General features: G+C 45.0%; 1 protein-coding gene across 3 annotated transcripts in view; it reads left to right on the forward strand.

Moving 5' to 3' along the window:
• Window positions 1-12663: 12663 nt before the first annotated feature.
• The window catches only part of raraa (retinoic acid receptor, alpha a), a 206287-nt gene continuing 193938 nt past the window's right edge, over window positions 12664-25012 (forward strand). For all 3 annotated transcript variants that reach the window (XM_084078015.1, XM_084078016.1, XM_084078019.1), the window contains exon 1: window positions 12664-12921. The gene's annotated coding sequence lies outside the window, so the exon portion shown is untranslated. The remainder of the gene's footprint in view (window positions 12922-25012) is intronic.

Below are 25012 nucleotides of genomic sequence, written 5' to 3' on the forward strand. Positions count from 1 at the left end.
ATAAACAGATTTTTGCAAGGACAATCCTATTAATCTGATATATCATTTTACATGAATTACCTGTAGATGTTGACATGTGAGCTAAGGTCTAGTGCATTACTCAGATACAGCATTGGCACATGAGAGGGATGGCAAATAACACAGGAAACTCTGAACTGATATAGCACCAGGATTTGGCTGGTGATAAAAGCATCAACCTCAAACTTGCATCGCTGGTGACGTTTTTTTTTCTCTCTTCTTTTTCTTCAAAAAGCAAAACTCAACTGATGCTCAGGGTCATGCCAGAGACTTTATTCAGGCAAGGCTCATCGGCACACAGGAGTCATGATTCAAAATTAGCGTCTCAAGCTCCTTTTGAAATCTGAACCTCCTATCCTGGAAAACCTTAGGTGACGAGTGACAGGCTTGGAGGATGAAAACGGCTTTTATTTACTCTTCAGCTGGGAGTTTATTTTAGCCTCCACTCGCATCCAAATAAAAACCTCCTGCTCAGCCAGGCATTACGCCCCTAATTCTCATCCCTTTCAGGGTTTCTTCTCTCCCCTGTTGTCTCGCCCTCTTGTTCTTGTCACAGTGTGACACGCTAATCAATAAGCAATTAAAAAGGGCAACATGGCACAGGGCATTGCTTCCTCAGTTCCAGTGGATGTTTTCACTCTGCACTGCTCAGGATGTCCAGGGTTTATCCCTCCCAGGGCTGTGCTGTATAAAGGAACATGTTTGTTTACAGTCATAACATAACATATAATTAGAATCAGACTCTTTAATGACATGTTCTGTCACACAGCACAACAAGCGATTCAAACCCGGGTCTCCCGCATGGGATACCAAGCGGCCAAAGGAGAATCCGTCTTTGGTCGAGGGAGATATTAAAGGCTTGATATACTTAGTTGCATGTGGTGTCACACACTTTAGGCTTCTGTTCTGGTCTTTAGCTACTCCAGATCTAGATCCTCGACCAGCCCCCAATAACCTGGACCTAAATACGGGTCATGTGCATGGGAAACCAATCAGCATTCAATTAGCATTTGATCAAAATATACTACTTACAGGTAACAGCTACAGAACCATAAACTGGCCCATAGCATTCATGAACATTCATGAACACTCGGGTGTTTTGTGTGTGTGTGTGTGTGTGTGTGTGTGTGTGTGTGTGTGTGTGTGTGTGTGTGTGTGTGTGTGTGTGTGTGTGTGTGTGTGTGTGTGTGTGTGTGTGTGTGTGTGTGTGTGTGTGTGTGTTTTTGTAGCTACAAGTACAAATATGTTGTTATGTTATTGTTGGCATTGCAGTGGCACTTGACATTTTACTGACATTTCAAAACGTTATTCAGTATGCGGAACCCGTGAATGGCACGTTTCTCTTCCCCCTCAAACTACTTTCAGGCTGGTGAAGAGTCTTGAAGTTTTAAGACTGCATGTGCAGCTCAAGGTCACAGTGTTCAGCAGTTATCTTAACCAGGAAGAGGTGTTAAAACCACCCATCCTGTGAGAAGGAGGTGCCGCTAGCAGCTTACCAGGAATTCACATACTGTAGTGTGCCACGCACAGCAGCTTTGCTCATGTCACTCTATACCAACAAGCGAGTTTGGACAGCAAAAACCATGCCCTTTCAACATGAGCTGACAGCGTCGGTTGCGCTGCTTTTTCCGCAACATACCCACTTCATGCCTAATAATGACTGGGCTTGCTGCTACTATGTTTTTACAGCGTAAAACATACCACAAGCATAATGCTTAATTTATACTTTATGATTTATACTTGTAGTTCAGCTATTTTCGGCAAGTGACAGCGCCGTGGGATGAAGTATAGTATCGTCTGCTGGGCTGTGTGGGTGAGATGTGTTTACAGAGTAGCGTTCTTGTGGACAGACAGTCCCCATGCCGTGGGTTGATGTGGGTATGTGTTCTGTTCATGTGTGGCCGTTTAAAACGAAATACAGAATGCTGACGCCTAATGCCATATAGTCCCCATGTCCCTGATAGACAGGGGAGCCAGGGCAGATGTCTCCTGTCAACCGTGTCCATTCCACCTCCAACACCGCTGATATGACAGCCTGACCGCCTGGACAGCAACCGGGATGAGTGTGCCTGCACGGTTTTAGAAGGTGTTCGTGCGCGCGCGCGTGCGTGTAAAATGGATATATAGGGTTCAGAGGTGTGTGTGTGTGTGTGAGAGAGAAAAATAGGGAGGGGTGAGAGACTTCTCCACCTGACAAAACGCATACAGCGTGAGGAGTGTTTTTTAGCGAGCTGTGGGATGCATTGAAATATTTTAATGGCAGTGTGTGTGTGTGTGTGTGTGTGTGTGTGTGTGTGTGTGTGTGTGTGTGTGTGTGTGTGTGTGTGTGTGTGTGTGTGTGTGTGTGTGTGTGTGTGCGCACAAACACACACACACACACACACACACACACACACACACACACACACACACACACGCGTGGTACACTCTAGGAAACAGTACGGGAGCTGGTATGGTTTGGATTAATGTGAGGGATGAAGTCGTAAAAAAAAAGAAATGAAGAAAGAAAGAAAGAAAGAAAGAAAGAAAGAAAGAAAATGAGCTCTGCCTCTGCCGCTGCTGAAGTCCAAATACCCCCCACCCACCCTGTCCTCCTCCTTTCCTTCTCTCCCTCTGTCCTCCTGTCCTCTCCTCCTTTCCCCTAACACTCTGCACGTTTTACAGGCTGCCATTTCCACTAAATTAGTGCCCAGGGTTTTAATTGCAGTTTATGAAGCTCATTTATTGGCGCGAGAGCCAGTGTTTGTGTGATCTGGCATCCAGCGAGGCAAGACCGGGCCCTGGGCTTTCTCCAAGCCTCCCTGTGGTTTTGCATCCTCCCCCCCCCACTCTCCCTATCCCTCTCCCTCTCTCTCCCTCTCTCTCTCTCTCTCTCTCTCTCTCCCCCTCTCTGTTGTTGTTTTTTCCCCCCCCCCCCCCTTCCTTTCTTTTTAACACCAGAATGTTGTTGGGCTTAACCGTACGCAATGCTGTTTTTATAGAGAATTAGCACTTCTCTACCCAGCGCTGGCTGTGTGGCTCCGCTTTGGAAGTGTGTTGCCTTTAAATCAGACCTTGCCCTTTAAAACCAGCCAGGCACGTGCCACAGGGCCACGAGGCCGTGCACTCAGCATACAGTAGTTAACTGTTCCTGTGACTCGAATCAAGACGATCCATTAAGGTTGTACTTTGGATTAGACCGAGGCATGCGCTAACCAAGCAAGCGTAATATGTTGTAATGTAAATCTTTCTCTCTCTCTCTCTCTCTTTCTTTATCTTTCTCTCTCACCCCTCTCACTTTCAATTTCAATTTCTCTTTCATTTACCCTCTTCCATTTCTCTCTTCCTTCACCTCATCCCCTCCGTGGCATTCCAGTGACACCCCGGAGGCTAATTAAGCCTTAATTACATTTGTTGGAATTGATTTGTGATTTAGTCTTGCTTCTGTTGTTCCAGCTCATTGGCCCCCATAGAAATGTCATTAATGCTCCATTATTTTCACGGGCGGTCTAATTAAAGGGACATACTCTCTGGGTTGCCTCTGATGAGATGCGGGGAAAGGGAGCATGTTGGCACCTGGCACCCCAGTGAACCGAAATGAAAGACACGACATGGGGCAGGGGGCGGGGGCACGTAACCCTCACTGTAGGGGGAAGCGTACTGCTGAGACAATCAATTTGAAAGAGCAGTGCAGAATAAGGAAGCCATTCACCTATAGCTGGGGAAGGTTGCGTCAATCGTGTTTGAGGGGGAAAACGTGACACAACGATGCTTGTTGGGCTGAGATTTAACATTTGACCTTACCAAGCGATTACGCACATTTATTGCTCTTTTTGTTTGTGCCAGCATGTAATCTTTGACCTTTCCTATCACCAGCTGTGATGCTATCCACCCACTGGCCCCTTCCGGCTCACACCATAACCTTATTGGCATTTCGTCGGTGGTGGGTTGGAATGTGTTGTCCTTGCTCTTCCAAACTCCTTCTCCTCTGGAAGATATTTGGAAAGTATATATTCGGTGGGAGGGGGCAGAAATGAAACTCTGACCCTGGTGCACATTTAGCTTTAATCCGTCCTGGACCTGAGTCAAAGCCCCAGAAAAGATGCTCTCCTTTAACGGGTCACTTGAGAGAGAGCGCATTAGGCCGCTCGCTTGCAACACTGCACTGCTTTGAACGCGGAACGAGCTCGGCTTGGCCTCCTCATGAGCAAAAAGCAGCACTGGATGCCGGCAGTTGTTTGTGCTTCTTTTAAAACACTGGTCCTCCCTTGGGGAGACATGTGGGAGGGAGTCACAAAAAAGAGGGAGAGGGGAATTCTGCGGTGCATTCACATGTGGAAGCTCAAAGCGGTAACAATCTTTCCCAGCCTCCTCTGGCCTCATATGGCCTATGAGATTCTGCAGCTAGCAGCCTCAAACCCAAGCCTGTTCACTCTCTCTCCTTCTCTTTCTCTGACTGCCCCCCTCTCCAACCCCCCCCCCCCCCCTCTCTCTTCTCTCTCTCTCTGCTCACCACCTCACTGACAGAGACCGCCTGACGCTTTCTCCTATGTGCTCTCAATTCAGCTCCATCCTGGCAGTGTTGTCTGCATGTACCCTTTCTGTCTGTTATGATTCTGTATAATGGGCCTTGGTCCAACATGCTAGCTGGCAGGCTGACGGGCGTGTTGGACAACTGCTTCACAGTTGGCTTGGCTAGGGAGGGAAGAGAGAGAGATAGAGTGAGTGAGTGAGTGAGTGAGAGAGAGAGAGAGAGAAAGAAAGAAAGAGAGGGAGGGAGGGATGGAGGGAAAGAAGGAGGGAAGGGGGAGGGAACAGAGAAAGGGAGGACGAGAGGGAGGAAAAGTGTAGGAGGGAAAGAGAAAGAAACTGACTGAGAAAGGCAGAGGGAGGGAATAACAGAGAATGTGTGTAGAGAGGGAGCCTGAGTGAGGCAGGCAAATCTGGAGTGAGAGACAGAGAGAGAGAGACGGAGAGAAAGAGAGAGAGAGAGAAACGAACGAGTTAGAGCAGGGAATGGGGTCACTTGAGTTTGTTGCTCATAGGATATCAATCAGCTTACTTCTCCACCCCCGTGGTAGTCTGGGCTGTTCTGTTACCACCCTCCCCATCTCATCAAAACCACCATTTTTGGGAGTGTTACAGCAACAATAACAACGTCCACTATGAAACGGCACCACTCGAAGAACCGTGTTTTGAGGTGCCAGTTTGATCATGCCATGGAAACAAAGATGATGTAGTTTAAGTGAGGCTTAAAGTACGCTCAAGTCTTGTATTTCTTTTATATGGTATCAGCTGCATGCTCTCCCAGTGAGGTTTCTTCTGGAACTAACACACGAAAGACAGTCCACTTTGTTATATCTGTTGCTTATATCTTGCTGGGCTGTTGGGCACCATAGAGAGAAACTACCTTGTGGGAAGTAAACGTGCTGCTCCTCAAAGGTGTTTTCCTAATCTTTGTCAGGTCCGTGTGATTGCTGAGTCATCTGGAAAAAAGCAACGCGCTCGCATGCTTTATACTTGTGTAATGCGGCAGAAGTGTACCACTCTTTTTTTAGCTTTACAGCAAATTACATTAGGACACAGTTCAGTGGACCATAATACTTTGAAAGTAACAAAAATTGACAGAGGTATAAAGGTTTTTATTTCTATATTGCTTAACCCTCTCCCAGTGGTAGGGCTGTGTATGTTATTTTCGAAATGTAATCTTTTAAAGATTACCTACTTAAAAGTGCAATAAGTGATCTAATCTACTAGATTACTCAGTCCAGTTCAGCTATGAAATGAGATTACCTTTGGCCTACTTTTCCTCCAAAAAGTATAGAATATGGAGGAGAACAGGTCATTTATTTTCAGTTTAGCAGAGGCCAGTGGCCTTATACTCCATGTTATCCAACCACCATCATCCCTGAATTGAATCAGACATGCTTTATACCAGTAACCCAGCACAAACATTAATATTTATCTTAAATGTATTATTACGCAATTTCTTTTTTTTTTTTTTACAGGAACTGTATCTGATTACAGTTGACAACTGTAGTTGGGACACTGTAGTCCCCTTACATGTACAGTATTTAGTTTCTGCCCAACACTGGCTGGCCGTTGAGGCCTCGTCTGTACCTCCCTTCTCCCCTGCTGCGGGAGCAGGAGGAGAAGGGGTTAAACCTGTCTGCGGCCCACATCTGGGACTCATTTGAAACATTCCACAAGGCTTACCACATGTTTTCAGATGGAGTAAATCCCGCGAAAGGCTCGCCTGTCAGAGGTTTGAAAAATCATCTTTTTCGGTAAGAGAGAAGGGGAGGAGGGGGGTAAGAAATAGAAAATTAAACTGTATAATGTTTTTTCTCTCTTGCAGGTGAGATTAGGTATGGAAGGGTGTGTGTGTGTGTGTGTGTGTGTGTGTGTGTGTGTGTGTGTGTGTGTGTGTGTGTGTGTGTGTGTGTGTGTGTGTGTGTGTGTGTGTGTGTGTGTGTGTGTGTGTGTGTGTGTGTGTGTGTGTGTGTGTGTGTGTGTGTGTGTGTGTGTGTGTGTGTGTGCGCGCGCGCGTGCGTGCGCTTGCGCTTGCGCACGCTCATTCACGCTCATACACAGGCTTGCAGAATGCACAGAAACGTGTTTGTCTGTGTGCACGTGCATGTTGGTGGCATGTTATTTGAATGTGTTCTGAGTGAAAGCGGCCAACAGCCATCCGCAGTTCAAAGGAGGATCTTGGTCCTTGCTAACCATTTCCATGCGTCTGATAAGATCTTGTCTGGCCCCCCTTCTTTGTTCTTCACAATCTACCACTATAAAGTGGGATGACATGGACGTTATGTAGCCTTTCAGCACGTCTGCACACACACATGAGTGGCACATTTAGCCACTGTTGTGGTGGATTTATTTTGGATTGTACATGCTCTGATATATTCAGCTCATTGTAATATGCCCCGAAAGACTCTTCTATTAGAAGAGAGGTACCCTCTTGTGGGCACCGGTCTCGCCACAAAGTGGCTCTCTATTGTGACTACTCGATGGTTTCACCATTACACGCCGCTACGGATGACAAGCTAATAAAGGGGAGTCATGGGGTGATGAATGGTTGGCTGCTTGGAGCTCCAAATAAATAAGTGGCTTTTAGGGGGAGGGAGAAATTAATGGCCAGGGAGCCTGTGGATGTTGATTGACCACAGAGCTTTGGCACCATCTCACCCTCCCTATGTCTCCCTGGCTCCTTAGTCTGTATTCAGGTCTGCTTGGACCAGGACCCGCCTCCACATCCATTTCCAAGAAAGGCTGGTAGACCACTTTTTTGACGTCAAGCCTCTGGGCTCTCATGTTGCCCTGATGCATGAGCTGCCCCACTGTATTTGTCCACTGACATTTGGGGAGCTTGGAAATGTTTCTCTTGGGCGTGTGTGACACTCTGTGCAGAGGAGGGGGCAGTGTGTGGCAGCCTCTCTCCTTCTCTTCTGTGTGTATGAGAATGTGACATGTGCATGTGGCCCCATGATGGGGGAAGGGGTGGCAGACGTGTTGATCAACCTGGCTAATGTTACAGCGCTCTGGAAATAGCTTTGGCGTTTGGGGCCGGAGAGCAAATAGGCACGCAGCATTTACTGGAGTCTAACCAGGACGTGGATTTGAACCAGGCACCTGCTGAGGGCTCGCCAGGTGCCATATAAACTGAAACAGGAGAGAAATGTTCAGGGGAAACTCGGCCACAACTGTCCTATAACATCAACCATCCGATGGGAACTATTTTGTGTTTATGCCTCCACTGGACCTAAATAAGTGGGGAGCGGATTTTTCTTTTGACCCATACGTTTTTACGAGAGCACATTTCAGGATCAGGATGGAGCACTGACAGGCTCTTGAGCACAGTGAATGTGACACTTCTTGAAAGGTTCCTATCCTTCCTGCTAAAATGTAGAAGGTTCACACAGTGGGAATTGAATAAAGAATGTTTGCACTTTGCACATTATGAATAATATCATATAAAATCAAAAAGATGTAGTAGTAATAGGGCTGGTGGAGCCACAGAATCAAAGGGCTTGCAGAACAATGATGGGTCTTGCTAACCTGCATTAACTTGTGAGACAAACCAATACAGGCATCATATGAATCCATGCAGTACTTCCACCTAAATCAAACTCTCACACTTTTCTGACAACCCTGTCACTGTGTGAAGGATTAGCAGAGTAGGCTCTCCCATGCATGTCCAGGTCTTAATAAAGCAATGTACAGTACACTTCTGCTGAGCTAACACACATGGCTTACAAGCTACTGTGTCATGCTCCACAGATTCATCTTCTACTTGCATACAGTGGGCTATTCAAAGCTTTAAAAGGTACTACATGCATCACATGGCTCTTCACATCACCGCACCTCCTTCTAGGTGTAAAGTACATATATTAAATGAGTGGTCTTTTAAATAATCAACTTCTAAATATTAAATGCACACATACATACTGTACATACATGTACTATTTAGAAGTACATAGGACCCAGGCACACAGCATCTTCAAACACCTGAGGTGTGCTATGATTATGTTGTTTTTTTTGCTATATTTTCTTTACCTTTTACTTATTACTGTTGTTATTCTTAATGACCAAAACCTCATTTTTTTATATTTTAATCTTATGTGCTTGTATATGCAATGTAACAATACAAATCTGAATCTTGAATCTCTTGAATCAAATAAGCCACGTTTGGGTGGATTGACATAATAGCCGGTTTCTATGACACAATGTGACACTTGTCTACATGTGTCAGAAATTACGTAAATTCTGTGCTTCCTCAGAGCCCAATTTGGATATTGATAATGGTCTTACTGCTACAGAGACAGACAAGAAAATTGCCCCTCGGAGCACAGGTCTCTGCCAGGTCTGGTAGGTTGTTGTAGACCAGCAATGTTTGGAATTCAGTCATTATAGAGGTTTGTGGAATGTAGAAGTTGAGGGATCAATGTTGATGAAGATTTTGCAGGATTTGCCTGATGTTTGCACAAAATCTACAAAAATATAAAGAAATGTGCCTACTGGTGGCACTATAATAGGCCAATGTGAAAAGGGCGGCATTTCTTTCTGATCCTAGTGGGAATGTGCGGAAATCAAATGCTGCGTTCATGATTTGAGGCATTGTTTTAAGTCGGCCACCTGGTGGCGCTATAAAAGGCAGATGTGAAAAATACGGGGCAGAGGTTTTTCCTTGGCCTCTAGGGGTGTGCATGCAAAGTTTCACGTCGATCGGGCCAACAATGACGGACGGATGGACGGATGGACAGGGGGCAAAACATAGTCTCGGCCCCGCCTTCGGCCTGGCGGAGACAATAAAGAATGCCAGGAGGCTATTCACACTATTATTGTTATATTTTGTATTGTGATCACAGCATTCTTAAATAACGAGAGGTATTTGAATATATCAACATATATCAGCAATAAAATAGGCATGCAGGCTACTCTTAGGGAAATAAATGCATCTCTTTTTCTCTCCCTCTCTCCCTCTCTTTCACCGCTTGTCCTTCTTTGGAGATTCATAACAGCGGCAACTTTTTTGTTTGAATTCTTATAGGAATAATGAAGAATGAAGTGATGATGAAGTGAAATGAAAAATTGTTTGTCTGCCATTTGAGCAGAGAAACGATAAAAAATTTTTGTGGTAGGCTACCATATGGAAAATGTACTGATTGCAACGCACATACACCATATATATGAATAATATTCCCCAGATCATTCATAATGTTCAGAATTGATCTTCCTCCTGTAGCCTAATATCTCATTCTCTTCATGTCCAATCTGTGTTAACTTCACATATCAACTTAATGATATGCTACCTCTCAGTTTCTGTTTTTAAACCACTTATTAAAACATGATGGACGGCTGCGTGCTCCAAGAGCGGCGAAGATGTTGACCTGTTAATGCGTTGAGTGTTGCACTGTCTAAATACTAAGGAAATACCTGCGCTGTCAATACACCAGAGGATAAGGCCAGAACAGACTGGTCTAAATGCAAGGTGCAACATCTGCGTGTAAGATAGCAGTGCACCCTGTTTGCTCCAGATCACACCCCATTTTAAGACCTTCATGCCCATGGGGGCGACATAGGCGCAAGATTATTCTCTACTCTTTAGACAGCATGGTTGCCAGGCGTAAACATCTTCAGAAGATAGCAATGATAATTGCGCTGCCCATTTGCGCCGTCGTGCGGCAGGCATAAGTTAGGACCCTATTTCTTGGAAATTGTTCTGTAGCCAATCCAAACATGCTAACTTTTCCATCCGTCTTGTGTGTCATTTGTGTGAACAATCTTCTACGCCCAGTTTAACTTATACAGTGATTTTGTTTTTGATGTTGACATTTGGAAAGCTGCAAGGAGATGACCAAAATAAATGTAAAGAATGTGTAGCAATCTTTCTGAGTTAACCTGGCTATGCACATTGTTGAGTGGGGTCCCCAAGGGTTCTACACTTGGTCCAGTATAGAAGTTGAAAATAGCCAATCTACAAGCTCACAACGCATTTCAGTGTGACACGTTATTAGCTTTGTAGATCTGCTATTTTTGCCCCAGAACAGGAATGTTCTGGGGGAAAATTCACCCCAGAACAGGAATGCTTGGGTTTAAGTGTTTAAAATACTGATTAATATTATCAGGCCATGGCGTTTACATGACAGTTGTACACAGTAAAGTCCTCAGTGTTCATTTGTAATGTACAAATGTAAGGGTCCATTTGGTTACATTTATACACTCTCAGAGTAAAATTAACTCACAACTTATACTGTGTGACATCATGAGCACGCATGTAAATATATACCCAGCGTATGTATGGATTTGAGAATAGAAGGGAGCTGTGCCAGACTTGAGGCCCATTAAGATTCAAGCCCTATGACTTCCGAGTGTAAACCTGGCTACAAGTGGAGGATGCAGCTGGGTTGTAGGGACCCCTGGGGCTCTGCTATAGTCAGCCCTGAGATATGTAGTGGAAACACAATGTTAGCCTCTGCCAACACAAATCCCCACATGGCAGCCGATTGAATGAAGCCTGGTCTGTCCGGTCTACATGCACATGCACATGCACATGCACATGCACATGCACATGCGCATGCGCATGCGCATGCGCATGCGCATGCGCACGCGCACGCACACGCGCACGCGCACGCACACCCACCCTGTACACACGCATGATGGGGCCCCAACTCCACCTGTCAGACGGCTGTGAAATAAGACAGCTCACACTCTCCAAGCATTCTGTTATGACAGCAGCCACTTCCACCCCAACACACTTCTAGCATTTGAAGACTCCTGCACTCCTGAGTTACTTGCATGCCTCTGTGTCCCATGTCACCCCACACACACACACACGCGCATGCGCGCGTGCGCACACACACACACACACACACACACACACACACACACACACACACACACACACACACACACACACACACACACACACACACACACACACACACACACACACACACAGCACTGAATTCCTCACTTGTGTGGCGATGTGTGACAGTTGACATAGCTCAGTGCCACTCGCAACTTTGTATAAGCAAGCCTCAAAGATAGGGGTCTCTCTCTCTCGCTCTCTCTCTCTGTAGTTGTGTCAATGCTCACAGGAAAGGAAGAGAAGCTGCATTGAGGTGGGCTACAGAGAGTTAAAGTATGTCACTAGCTTGTTTTGTTGCCGTGTTCAAACAAATGGTGAGATGGGGCTCCGCTCCATAGCCCTCACCTCTCACAGAACTTTGCCATTCCATGGTAGAGAGCTGTTTTATGTTGACTCACCTTCAACTGAAGCAGATAAGAGCAGCAAATGAGTACGTTCTTGGCACAATTAAGTATTCGTGACTGAATGTGTTGCTCGCCAACAATAACAGATTTTCAAGTAGGAAAATGCACCTACATAGCTGTTTTGCACGCATCCTCGCACACACACACGCACACGCACACACACACACACACACACACACACACACACACACACACACACACACACACACACACACACACACACACACACACACAAATGACACTCAGCTGACTCTCAATGTTATCCAATTCAAGTCAATTATAGCCTTTCAGGGAGGATGGGGAGGGAGGGTGTCAGGTTGAACATCATGCCAAAATAGACAGAGCAACATGATTCTCCCTCCAGCTTGGGTGTAAAGCTTTCTACTAGTCATGCATGCTGTTTTGCTTCTAAGGGGCCATGTTTAGCCGTTTCTCCAATGCTGAGATACAACACAAGCAGTTATTCAGTTATTAACCACTTAAACTCCAGTATCGATCGATATTGTGCGTGATACGTTGTGAGCTTGTCGATCAGCTATTTTCAGCCAAAGCTTTCTCCACAATAATATAAAACAGAAAATACACTAGTATAGAGCCCGGGGGGACTCCGGGTCAACCATGTGGGATTTAAGTGGTTAACTGTCTACCTCATAAGGTAGTTATTCAGCTATAAACGGCTATGTTTGAACACATTTGTGCCCGATTTCCCTCTACTCTCAAGTCTCAATTATTCCTTTTCTGTATCACATCTTGTCGATGACACAGAGAAGCAGTGTGCACATCTGGAGTTAACAGGACATCCACTTGAGGACCAGCAGCCAGCCATAAAACGAAAGGGGCGGGCTCAGGGCTGGTGTTGGATTTCACAGCCAGAGAACGTGACTGCAATGGTTGCCATTGCGAGCGCTGTGCCCAACTTCTCTGCTCACTGAACGCCGTTCCGTCGCGTCTGTCTCGCCGACGATTTGCCGGAGGGGTAATAATTTCGCTCAACACTCGTGGCATCCGCTGTCTCGAAATCCGAGAGTCGGTTAACAACTTTGAAAAGAAACGGCACCGCAAACAAATGCAGCTGCGCGACTGACTGAACTTCCACCAGCAGCAGCAGCAGCAAGGGGAGCGGGGGGAGGAGTCAACAGGTCCCAGGTATAATGATCCACTTGTCATTGACAGCTTGTCAACATTTGACAGCATGTGTGCAAAACCAGGGCTTAGAGAGAGAGAAAAAAGAATAGAAATAGAACCTGGTGCAATGTTAAAGAAAAGAAAAGAAGGGCTAAATGCTTTTAAATGCGTCATGCATGGCAGTATTGTTGGTGGTGTGCATGAATGTGACAGATTACCATGCCATTCATTGTGAGAGACATGATGGGACTGAACGCCTCGCTTTGGAAACTCGTGTCAAGTTGATACATGGTGGCGACTTGAGCTTCGGCTCGGAAGGAAAAGATACATTGGAGCCATTCTTATGGCAGGGGAGTGTGTTCAATGTACATGTCTGCTAGCCAGCTAGCTTGTAGAGCTAATGCTTCACTGCCTCTGTACCTCCCCGCTGTCGTTGGCTGAAAAGAAAATGTATTTTTTGAAATATTTCGGGGCTGACAGTTTCGTTGCGTCGATTTAATACCAAGGTCACCCAAGCAACCTGCTGGCGCGCTGCTCTTCCATTATGTTGCATGTTGAATGCATGCCATGCAGGGCATGCAGATCTGACAAAGTGTGTGTGCATACATATACCCCAGAAGGTAACCGGAAGACTCGCCCCATAACACGCTCGCCCCCATTTATTTCGCGGACCAGCGGCTCTTGTATTCTTGTTTTACTGAGGATAAGGTTATACATAAGTTAAGGGTAAGGCATAGTTTTCCTGATACTAGGAACCAGGTTAGGTTTTGGCACCGTTGTACTGAGGTTACGTTTAGGAATAAGGTTAGGTTTTAGGCATAGTTTTACTGAGGTTAAGTTTAGGAATACTAGGTGAATACCGCTGGATTTGCCCCGGGGCGGCTGTGTTTTGGGGCGAGCGTTTTGGTATTCGTGCTCAGACAGAGAGAGACAGAGAGAGCTAGTCTGCTGTTGCAAACCAAACGTCAGGACAATGGAATGTGGAACACTCTCTCTTTTCCGATATTGTGTGCGCTGGCAAAATTCGATTAAAGTTGGCATGTAGTGTATTTGTCGGAGGCTTAACGTTGAACTTTGCTCTAGTGAATACTATTGTAGCGCAATCAATCAATCATTCGCGAGCCCACTTCCTCCCCTCAGAAGAAAGAACGCCGTAAATGGATCATGAACCACAGCCCTGCATTCTTTGATGTGCTCGAAATATTGAGGTGGAAACTTCATGACCCAAGACAACCCTCTCTACTCCTCTGTGTAGCAGCAAGAGGAATGACAGCAGCACGAAACCTCAACTCACACGCAAACCTGACAGCAATCTCCCTAATTTGTTAACACCTCACATGAACCCCCTGTCAAGATAACGTGGCAATTTGAGGTGTCTTAATCTCACCGTATTAAATGTCACTAGTGTGCGCTGCACTACTACAGTTCCACACACACACACACACACACACACACACACACACACACACACACACACACACACACACACACACACATATATACCCTGCAGCATGACAAACCTGCAATGTTGTGTCGTAAACTGTTATCTCGTAAAACCACAAATGAGGCTGCTCACTCCTCCGTGTTTATTACCCCGCAACAAGTTTATTATCAATTTACAACACGGCATTCGATGTTGACTGTTACCTTGCTTTACATCAAGGCTATGGTTGCTGATTTTTCTGTTGTTTTTGTAATAGCTAGGCTACTACTAGGAACTGTTATATTTGTATTGAGTTTACGGTAGACCTAGCAATGACTGGCCATACTACTACACATTAAGGAATTGTCATGAAGCCATTATCTGGCCATTGTGCTGTAACTGAATGAATAGGCTAGTAGCCTACACACTATGGCAACTTGTCATTCCGTCCTCCAGTAGACCTACTCACATTGTGCTTTTTAATACATTTCAAGACATTTCAGGCCATTGAAGTGTTTATTTATCAAATGCACAAAGAATACAGCCAGTAGCTGTATAATTGCTGGCAATTCAATGTTTGGACTTGGACCTTTCTTCAACAGTGCAAGATAAATGTATAATAAGTCAAAAGATTATTCTAAAAAATATATACCGGTATGGTAACACTTTCTCAAATTGATTATAATTTTTTTCATTTAATGCATTATAATGCACTTATAAGACTTCATAACACTCATCATAAATGTTTTAATTATGCATAACAACTTATAACAAGGTTTATGAAGTATTACAGTATATGTGCTGGTCATCATAACAAAACATTATAACTACCATGCATAGTCAGTTATAAAGTCTTTACAACTATGACCAGCACTTATAATACTTCGTAAACCTTGTTGTAAGTTGTTATGCATAATTATAAACATTTATATCAATTCATGAAGCGAGTAATAAAGCCTTTTAAGTGTATAATAATGCATTATAAATGTGATTATAATGCATTATAGACCCATCCTTTCAGTAAAGTGTTACCAAATATACAATAAAAGTCAAAGATGCAAATGTACAGTAAATCAAAGATCAAATTATACTCTAACTCAAAGGATGAAATATAGGATAGAAAGTGGAACATTGACATGAGCCTCCATGCAATTACAGTAGGCATGAAAGAGTAGGCTGTAACATGATTTAAATTGCTGACTGAGGAAAACCAATGCTGCCAAGTGTCAAACTTGAGACAGAGTAATAGCTGTGCTGCAAACTCTTGCTTTTGTGACAGTGTGTGGTTGGGTTGGGGGGCAGGGGGAGGGGTAAGAAGATGCCCTTTCCTCCTGAAAACCGGTGACATTCAGAGCAAGATGCATTAGGGGATTAGTGGCTGAGTGGGAACTTTGGTGTGTCTGAGGATTTTCCCACCCTGTCACCTCTTGTATTGGTGTGATTCACAGTTACATATTTGCTTGTGACCATAGCTGGCATGAGCCAAACCTACCTCACCCCCCACCAACCTCTCTATGGTATACTTTTTGATCCAATGACCTTTTATTGGTGTACGTTGGTGTATACATGATTATGTGTATGTCAAGAACCGCTTTTCAGGTGTGCCTCAAAGTATCCGTAAATCAGTTGTCACAGCCATATCATGATACCTTCGTCCTATACAGTAAAATCCTGTGAGTGTAATGGATAAATGAACCTTGTGGATTTTACTGTTTATGTTCAACTAGTATAATGGTGCACTGCAACCTCATGGCTTAAATAGTAAATATTGACCAAATCATATATTATGATATTTGAGATTTGGTGACTATTTAAGTTTAAGTAAAAGGTGTCAGCACTTGATATTGAGAATAGGCAGATAGCTTGGAGGGAGTACGGTGAAATAATGTACTCACAATGTCATGGTAGCTCTAGTCACACTCTGTTCCCTGGCTACATTCCCACAGAGCAGAAACCAAAATGTCCTGTGGATTTTGAATAGCTTTCATCACCTTGCAAACTTACCTTTTAAAATGGAAGAACTTGATATTACAATGTTGTTTTAATATATATTTTACTAATATTTGGATTGGTCCTAATATTCTTGGTCCTAATATTTTATTTTGTGAGAGGAAGCAAAGAAACAGGAGATTTATATATTTTTGCCTGGGGATTGGGCTGAAAGTATTGTCTTTGAGACAGTCAGGTCGTCATTGATGAGTGTCAACGCGGAGGTCGGTTTCCTCTGTGTGTGAGAGATGAGGGGCCTTGCACGCTGTAGTTCAAGTGTGTCATCCGGCAATGACGCACACACGTTGCCACTTTTGTCATGCTACCACTGAAGTGCCCCATCTCTACACACACACACACACACACACACACACACACACACACACACACACACACACACACACACATCCCAGCCGTCTCCTTCCTCTTCACAGGATGATAGTCAAGTGTGAATGGCACTGGAAATGTTCTTTTTTTCCTCAGCTCTTAAAAATGATAGTGACTCAATAGCTCCTAGATCTGTCATTTATTTTCTTTATTTTCTTCGCATTGGGTTGACGTTTTGTTTTCTGTTTTTCCTCACAAGCAGTGGAACAAATAGTTTTGCCAGATGAAATGGGATGGTTTTTTTGGAGGACTGTAGAGGACTGCTCTGTGCAAGATATTAGACAGTTTCACATGCCAACTGATTTCTTGTCTGCTGTTGTACAGTTACAGTATTAGTTACCATTGTCGGCAGGTTTGCTCATCACCTATTGAATTCTTTGAAATCACTTATGTAATATAATGATGGTAGTTATTAGTTAAACATAATGGACATTTATATTATATTTTAACAAAGACCTACTTTTCGTATTGAGTCCTAATGGCCATGCTGTGTCCTTTTTTTTTCTTGATTCATGGCGTGTTACTGTAGGTTGCTGTAGGTTACTGTAAGTTGTTGAATCATGCAAATTTGACAGTCCGAGGCTACTAGATAGCATCTTCCAAAAATGGCACATGAACCATCAGTAGTAGGAGTCAGGCAGTTCTAGCGAATGAGTTTCAGTTCATTCAAGGGAAGGAGGAAATGTTTGCACGCAAGATCGCAGCGATAGACCCAGGGCTAAATTTGGCGAGGGAGCTTGCTTTCACCAGAGGCAGCCTCAGCGTGTCAGCTGTTTGGTTAGTGCAGGCCCACAGTGGTCTACACACAGACCCGCCACAATGGCCTGCTCCCCCCCGTTGTTGACACGCCGGCCTGACTCAGAAGGCCGAGTGTGGGGCTAAAGCTGGTGGCTGAGGCTGCACACTGCACACAGCATAAACTCATCAGGCGCTGACAGATGAGACATGCTCCCCACAATGGCAGGGCACCCCAGAGATGTCACCCAGCACTCGCTAAATGGTAAACACCTCTACCCAGTCCCCACCCACACCCTGTCAGACCTCGACCTGCTGTGTAGATCTGTGTCTGGAGTAGTAAACGGTACTTCAAGTAAAAACCACAGTTTAGAGCAAGAGTTTCATTCTCTGTAATAGGAAAAAAAGAAGGCAAGCAATCAGATTCTGTTGTGATGTGTGGTTGAGTTGGTCTTCTATTTGCTGATGTTGTCTTTCAGAATAGTTTATTACACAGCAATTTTACTAGAACATCTTCAGCTAAATGGAGAAACTGTCACTTTATAGTGAAGCTACAAATGGAGTCTAGTGGAACTAAATAGTGTAGTTTTACACTAATAAAACCGGCCTTGACCTAAATGAAACGGCCCCAGACTCCGTTAGAATAAGTAGAAATAAATTGGGATATTACAGTGGTTTGGCTGCGGTGCCCAATGACGTAGCCGTTGCCTTAGGGAATGGGCCGAGTGTGGGAAACGTGGGAGAGAAGGAGGGTGGGAGCCAGTACCAGGGGAACACAGCCGAAGCCGAGCAGGCTCAAGGCTGGAAGTGGAGCCCCTGTGATGTTGGGATATGGGAGCTCTACTCACGTCGGCTGACGGCTGCTTGACAGGCCTACTCGCGCATACCGATTCCCTCTTCCTGGGTATTCCAACTCCAACCCAGCTGCGCACACGCAGCCTGGGCCCCTGTTGACTACGCAAGGGTTAACTCTTCCCGTTCCTTTCAACATTGCCTCCTTTTATTCCTCTCTTTATAGCTTTGATGGTATTAAATAATCTTTACGTGTCAGAGTGCACAGCTCCTCGCGTTCATGTCGGGAGAGAGCAATTAGGTCAGAGTGGGAGAGTTGCTCTGCTTCATCCCAGTCTTAAAGTAGCAGGGTACCTTGCTTCAAGTAACTGTTTAAATTCACCTCAACCCCCCCCTAGTCTGTGAATTTCAAAGAGGCCCAAGGCTAGTGGGGTTATCAAAGGCACCAAGACAAGGTTGAGAAAAATAACTTTGAATCTCTCCATTGTATAATCTGATAATAAAACCTGGCCCAGAATTAAGCATCAGTTGTGATATTTTAGGTGCCTCTCGGTGTAAATTTGCCTGAAGAATCAGGTCAGGTTTGTCTCCTTTTCTTTTGCTAATGAGGCTGAGCTAAAGACCCATATAACCCATTATTATCCCCATTATTGATTTCATTAGGCCTTGAAATTATAACCAGATTTATCTGTAGAGTTTTCAGCTGCTTTATAGACTTATGGGATTATGATTTTGAAGGCAAGACAACAATAATAATAAACCAAATATATATGTTTGGTTTTTAACTTATTTTATGCGTAGCCTCAGATTTATGCAAAATGGTAAAGTTTCCCACAAGCCATTTCCTTGAGATTGTGTGTCACCATTTGGCGTGTGGATATGTTGCCCTTGTCATGCGGGTTTCATTGCTGCCCTTGTTACGGGTTTCATACTATTTTCCACACTCATTTTTTTACCTTGGCTTTTATGAAAGCGCCTCAGCCTGCTCGGACAGTCCCCCAGTTTGGCAGCTGACATTTCCAGTGAAAGAGCCCTATTGTGGGACGCTAATCCCCCCCTCCCCTCTGCTCCTCTCCATAAAACAATGGTATCAATTGCCTCTACTGAGTACATCCAGTGCTGTAAGTGAGAGACAGGCTGGCCAGTCCTGTTAGCCTGCCTGCCAGCCTGCCAGCCATCCTACCAGGCAGGCAGGCAAGGCGGTATGTACAACAAGTAAAACCTCTTTATTCCCAGCGATTGCTCTCTACCCCAGCCCACAGATTTCCCCTCCAGGGCAGCTGCTCTAATATTATCTCCCAAGCATGAGAACTAACCCTTAATCGCGGCTGAACTGCCACCTCGGAAATGCACAAATAAATAATGGCTGTGTATATATTTATTTTCCCGGGGCGACTATCAGCGGAGCAGACCGGCGGCTTCATCTCTCTCCCCCCCTCTTCATCCCCCCCTACCCCTCAACCTCCTTAATGAATGGCCTCCATTCTATTTTCCTTCATTTTCCCCGAGACACTGCCATTAACTTTGACAGATGATATGTTCTTCCATTGAAACAGTGATCTTAAGCACATTGTCATTGGAAATCGGATTCACACATCCACCCCTTTCGCTCTATGCCTCTACTTGCTCTCTCTCTCTCTCACACTCTCTCTCACACTCTCTCTCTCTCTCTCTCTCTCTCTCTCTCTCTCTCATGCGCTTTCTCGCCCTCTTTCAATTTCTCTCTCTCCTCCCTCCTCCTCTTCCCAGTGCTCTCTCGGTCAGCACCCAGGGACATGCCGTTAATATTCCTTTTTAGAGCTTCCACCGTACAGCCAGGCAAGTTAACCCTATCCTCTCTCCCTCTCCTGCCATCAAGCAGACAGCTAGCAGCCAAGATGGTCTCTGGTCACCGGCACAGATGTCTGGCCAGGCAATCTCCTTTTACGCCCCTAGAAAATGCCAATACTGTTCAGTGTCAAGTGCAGGCCAATGACTACTTCTGCATGAGTGACATTACAGTCAGGTTATACTGTATTTCTATTGGTGGATTGCAAATCCGCTTTATTTTTTTTACTTGTTTAGTTTTACTCTGTAAATTAATGGGGCCTTTTTTTTCATTTGACCTTGGGAACAGCCCACATTGTATGTCACCTCGCGGCTTTAAAGCTTAATTATACTTCACTGAATGATGGCGTATCTTGCCGACAAGAACTGATCTTCAAGCGAACAATGCGTTGAACATCAGTTCTTGTCGGCAAGTTAAACCATTGTACTACAATGCATAAATTATGCCCCAGGAAAGCTTACGGTGACACAGTGCCCCTCGACAGCGACGGATCCGAGCAAAGGGCTCCATGAACACAAAGTACCTAAAGCAGAGTGACTCCGACAGAACAAATCCTCTCCATTGTCCCCCCACTGTGTGGGCGTGCACCGCAGCTCATGGTGTATTACCCTGATGCTGTTGCTGCCTCAGCTGCCGGGCCACAGCTATCAGTATGAAGTGAACACCATGGTGGAGAGATAATGGTCCTGAACAAAGATGATACTGTAGCTCTCTGGCTGTGGACGCCGCTGCCGCCACAGACTGCTAGCTCGCCATGGAGCGGCTCAGGCAGGCACATGGCGTGGTTATTATCATACCGCTCAGCTAGCTTGTGCCAGCCAACGTCATTTAGCCAGTGAGCCGCCGCTACTTATTCCGTCTCCACGGGCTGTCACCACGGTAGAGCCCTGCCCGGTGAAGAGCCATCGTGCCAAATCACCGTTATGTTAGAAATGCCACAGTGCAGAGCCTGTTGGGACGACGGGGTTTCAGCTTTCACAGTTGGAGAGATTAAGCCAAGTTATGACCCCCCCCCCTGCCCCCGACCACAGAGAAGAACGATGTGCTACAGTTATACAGCATGTAGCTTTTTCGCCACATTAATATCCATGTCTGAAGTCTCCTTCCCGCTTACGGAAGCTGTCGCTGCCTTGTGCATAATGGGACTGCACACATGATGATAACTTTGTGGGCAAAGCGTCTGTGGAACACAGCCAACAAGCTAGGTGTTTGCTATGCAACTGGCATCGGCAGCGTATGTAAATGATACTCAGTCAGGGAGACAGGGAGACACTGCCAATGGCGTCAGCTCCTTTGAATGGTTTTGTACTTCATTTCATGTCAACATAACTTCCATTTTTCTTTGCTTGCTTTTTTGTGTGTGTCGCAGTAATAATTCTGTAACGTTGCACACCAGGCAGCATATGGCTGCCATTTATGATCAACAGCCCAGGCAAAGAGGTGACTGGAATATGCAAATGTATCCATGCTAATGACATTGTAATGTAATGAAGAACATTGTATATGGCCAATAATGAGCTCCGGTTATTGAGCGCTGATGGCTCCGTCTCAGCCAGCCTTTTGTTGTTTCACAAGCTGAGGCTTTCTTGTTGCATTCTTCAGGGCATGCAGACATATGCACCATGCCCCCCCCCCCTCTTCCCGCCTGCCTATGCACACAAACACACACACACACACACACACACACACACACACACACACACACACACACACACACACACACACACACACACACACACACACACACCTCAACGTAGGCGCACACAAACACAGACCAAAGACACATACACTCTTATTGATTCATGGCATTGGGAGAAAAGCATTGATAAATACCTGGAGTACTCACTCATCGAAATTGCAAAGCTAAATTGGGCAGAACTGAGACAGATGTGGCGCAGTAAATTAAACAAGCAATCTTCCCTGTTGGGTGACAGCACAATGGTGATTAGGGTTTCATGTGAGTTGGCCCTACATTATTTATGGCCGTGCTGTGGGCTGCCTGCAGTTGAATAGACCCACAGTCCATTGACTTGTGCACATTACTGCAGGCCGAGTCGGGGAGAGCGAGTGAGAGAGAGGGGAGAGTTAAAAATGGCTTTATTTCCTCTCGAGGAGTCCCATTTTCATCTAAATGAAGGTGGAAACCCCGAGTGTGTTGTTTTGCAGCCCTGCATGTGTGAAATGTGTTGACTGTGTTCCAGGAGACTGCCCTGCTCCATGTTCCGGGGTGATTTCCACAGGACCTCGCCATTCGTACACATCAGGCACTCCTTGTTTCTAAAATGACCCCCAACCCCCCCACCCACTCCCACCCCCACCCCTTTGCCATTCCATCTTTGGCTGGGTTAGGTCCACTGTTCTATCTTGCTGCACCTCAGAGCAGTGTTTCTAATGTGGAGGAGAAAAAAAGAAATCAAAGACTGAATCAATGCGGCTACATTTAGGCCATCTTGTAGGGGAAACATCAGCATCAATAAGGGGCACCTGTTAAATTGTGGAAAGCCTATAAAAGAGTTATTAGACATCAATAAGGCTATGTGAACTCTAATTAGTTTTATTGATATTATGCTAAACAAAACATAAGTTGAACTGGAAAAGTGTACTCCTCAGAGCACAGGTCTCCGCCAGGCCGGGTTGCCTACCTAGGGCACGCAAACTTTGGTCAAAGCCACTTGGAATGGGATCTAAAAAATCGAACTGATACATCTTGATCACATTACCCCAGAGATATTGTGTAGCAATTTGTGTGAGTGTGTGTAAATACTATGGCAGACTATGTAATCTGGCACAAACAAGACCTATAAATTGCGTTATGATCCAAGAAATCCAGGTAAAAAAAGATGTTGATTGATTGGTTGGTTCAAGAATGATCGGCCAAAACGTGAAGATCACATGACTACAGAGATAATGTATACCGCGTGAGGTTTGGACAAAATCTGTAGTAGTAACACATTTTTTTTGTGCAAAAACCTGTCTTATGGTGGCACTATAACTGGCCGATTTGAAAAGAATTGGGGAGAGATTCTTCCTTGGCTTGCTGGGATTGTGCGTGCAAAGTTTCCCGCCGATCGGTCCAGCTGTGCTTGTAGCATGTTGTGCAAAATGGGCCCCTCCAGCGAACTTTGAAAGCCAATCGTAGTTAATCGGAATAGAATCCGGAGAATCTGACAGATACATCTTAATCACATTACTTAATCAAATTACTACACATTACTACAAAACTCTGTTTTTCAAAGAAAATGCAACATGGCAGAAAGGTAACCAGACATTTCGCCCTAAATCCATTTCGCCCGTGTTTTTGAGCGGACATTTCGCCCACCCCCAGACATTTCGCCCAGACGTTTCTTCCAGACATTTCGCCCACACCCAGACATTTCGCCCAGACATTTCGCCCGACATTCATTATAAATATATAATCAATCAGTTGTGCGAGATTCATTATTAATGGCTTTATTTAAGAGGGGAATTTTCAGTCATCCGCGGACTACTTTTTTTCGCCGATAAAGTATAGTTTTGGACCATGACGGAGGCGCGCCGACTCAGCAGACCTTGAGGCTGAGGAGTTGCGCCCGAGCGCCTCCAGGCGCGAGTGCCCGCAACGACCAGCCGATGGTCTGCTAGTCGACTACGCACCGTCCGAGTTATGTACCGATAGGGACTGAATCGTAAATATTTTTCGTGGGGACTGCGTTTGCCCCACTGACTGCGTCACACACACACACACACACACACACACACACACACACACACACAGAGAGAGCTTTTATCTAACCCTAACCCTCTCTCATTCTCTCACACAAACGGCCAGCTAGCTTCACTATATATTATCAACTGTAGCGGGCGAAATGTCCGACTTTTTGGGCGAAATGTCTGGGAGAAATGTCCGACTTTTTGGGCGAAATATATGGGCGAAATGTCCGACTTTTTGGGCGAACTGCGGAATGGGCGAAATGACTGGTATTCGGCAGAAATCTTGTCACGTGGAAATGACCAGTTATAGGTAAAAACATGAAGCGCCACCATGAGGCCGATTTGAAAATTGTAGGAATGCTATTTTTTCCTTGGCCTAGTGGGAATGTGCGTGCAAAGTTTCATGGCAATTGGACGCTTCATGATTTGAGACATTTTGTACAAAGCGGAGCACTCCTGCAAACTGTAGAAGCCAATCTTAGCCAATGAGGATGGAATATGAAAAATACAACAGATCCGTCTTGATCACATGAATATAGAGATAATGTGTATTTGCATGATTTTTGAATAAAATGTGTTGGAGTAATATCCAAAAATGTGTTTTGCAAAAAATCTACCTCCTGGTGGCGCTATAATAGGCCGTTATGAAAACATTTGGGCAGAGGACTGCCCAAACTGTGCATGCACAGTTTCATGCCGATCGGGCCAACGGTGCCGGAGATTAGCTGTACACACACGGACGGACGGACAAACACACACATGCACACGCGCACACACACACGCACAGTCTCGGCCACACCTTCGGCCTGGTGGAGCCAATGAATCATGTGCACATTTGCTGCTTGAACTTTGTAGTGTACATTAAGTCTCTGCAGCAAACATAAGTATATATGTTTGCTATATTGACAGATTGAGCTTTTTTTTCTTTGCCCCTTTGAAAGAAATGTAAAAATAATAAGGAACATCTGCTCAAAGATTGCCTTGTACAAGACTTTGAAAATACCAAGTGTCCCATTTTAAGTAATTATCGTACAATACTAATTAATTCCATCAGAAATAACCCCTACCCCACCCATCAGTACAAAGCATTGTAAGTTATTTGTAACAGTGCTGGTAAAGTGGTTGAAGACCAACTGTACATGTATGTACATGCCAGTGGGATACCAATGTCTTTTTTTTAACATATTGAGATCTAATATCTTTGTATTTAGCCAATATCCATCCAAATTCTTCCGTGTTATACCCACTGCTGGCCTCAGAAAGTCAAT

This window comes from Gymnoscopelus microlampas (assembly GCF_963454915.1).
Source record: "Gymnoscopelus microlampas genome assembly, chromosome: 14".
In the NCBI taxonomy this organism is placed as follows: Eukaryota; Metazoa; Chordata; class Actinopteri; order Myctophiformes; family Myctophidae; genus Gymnoscopelus; species Gymnoscopelus microlampas.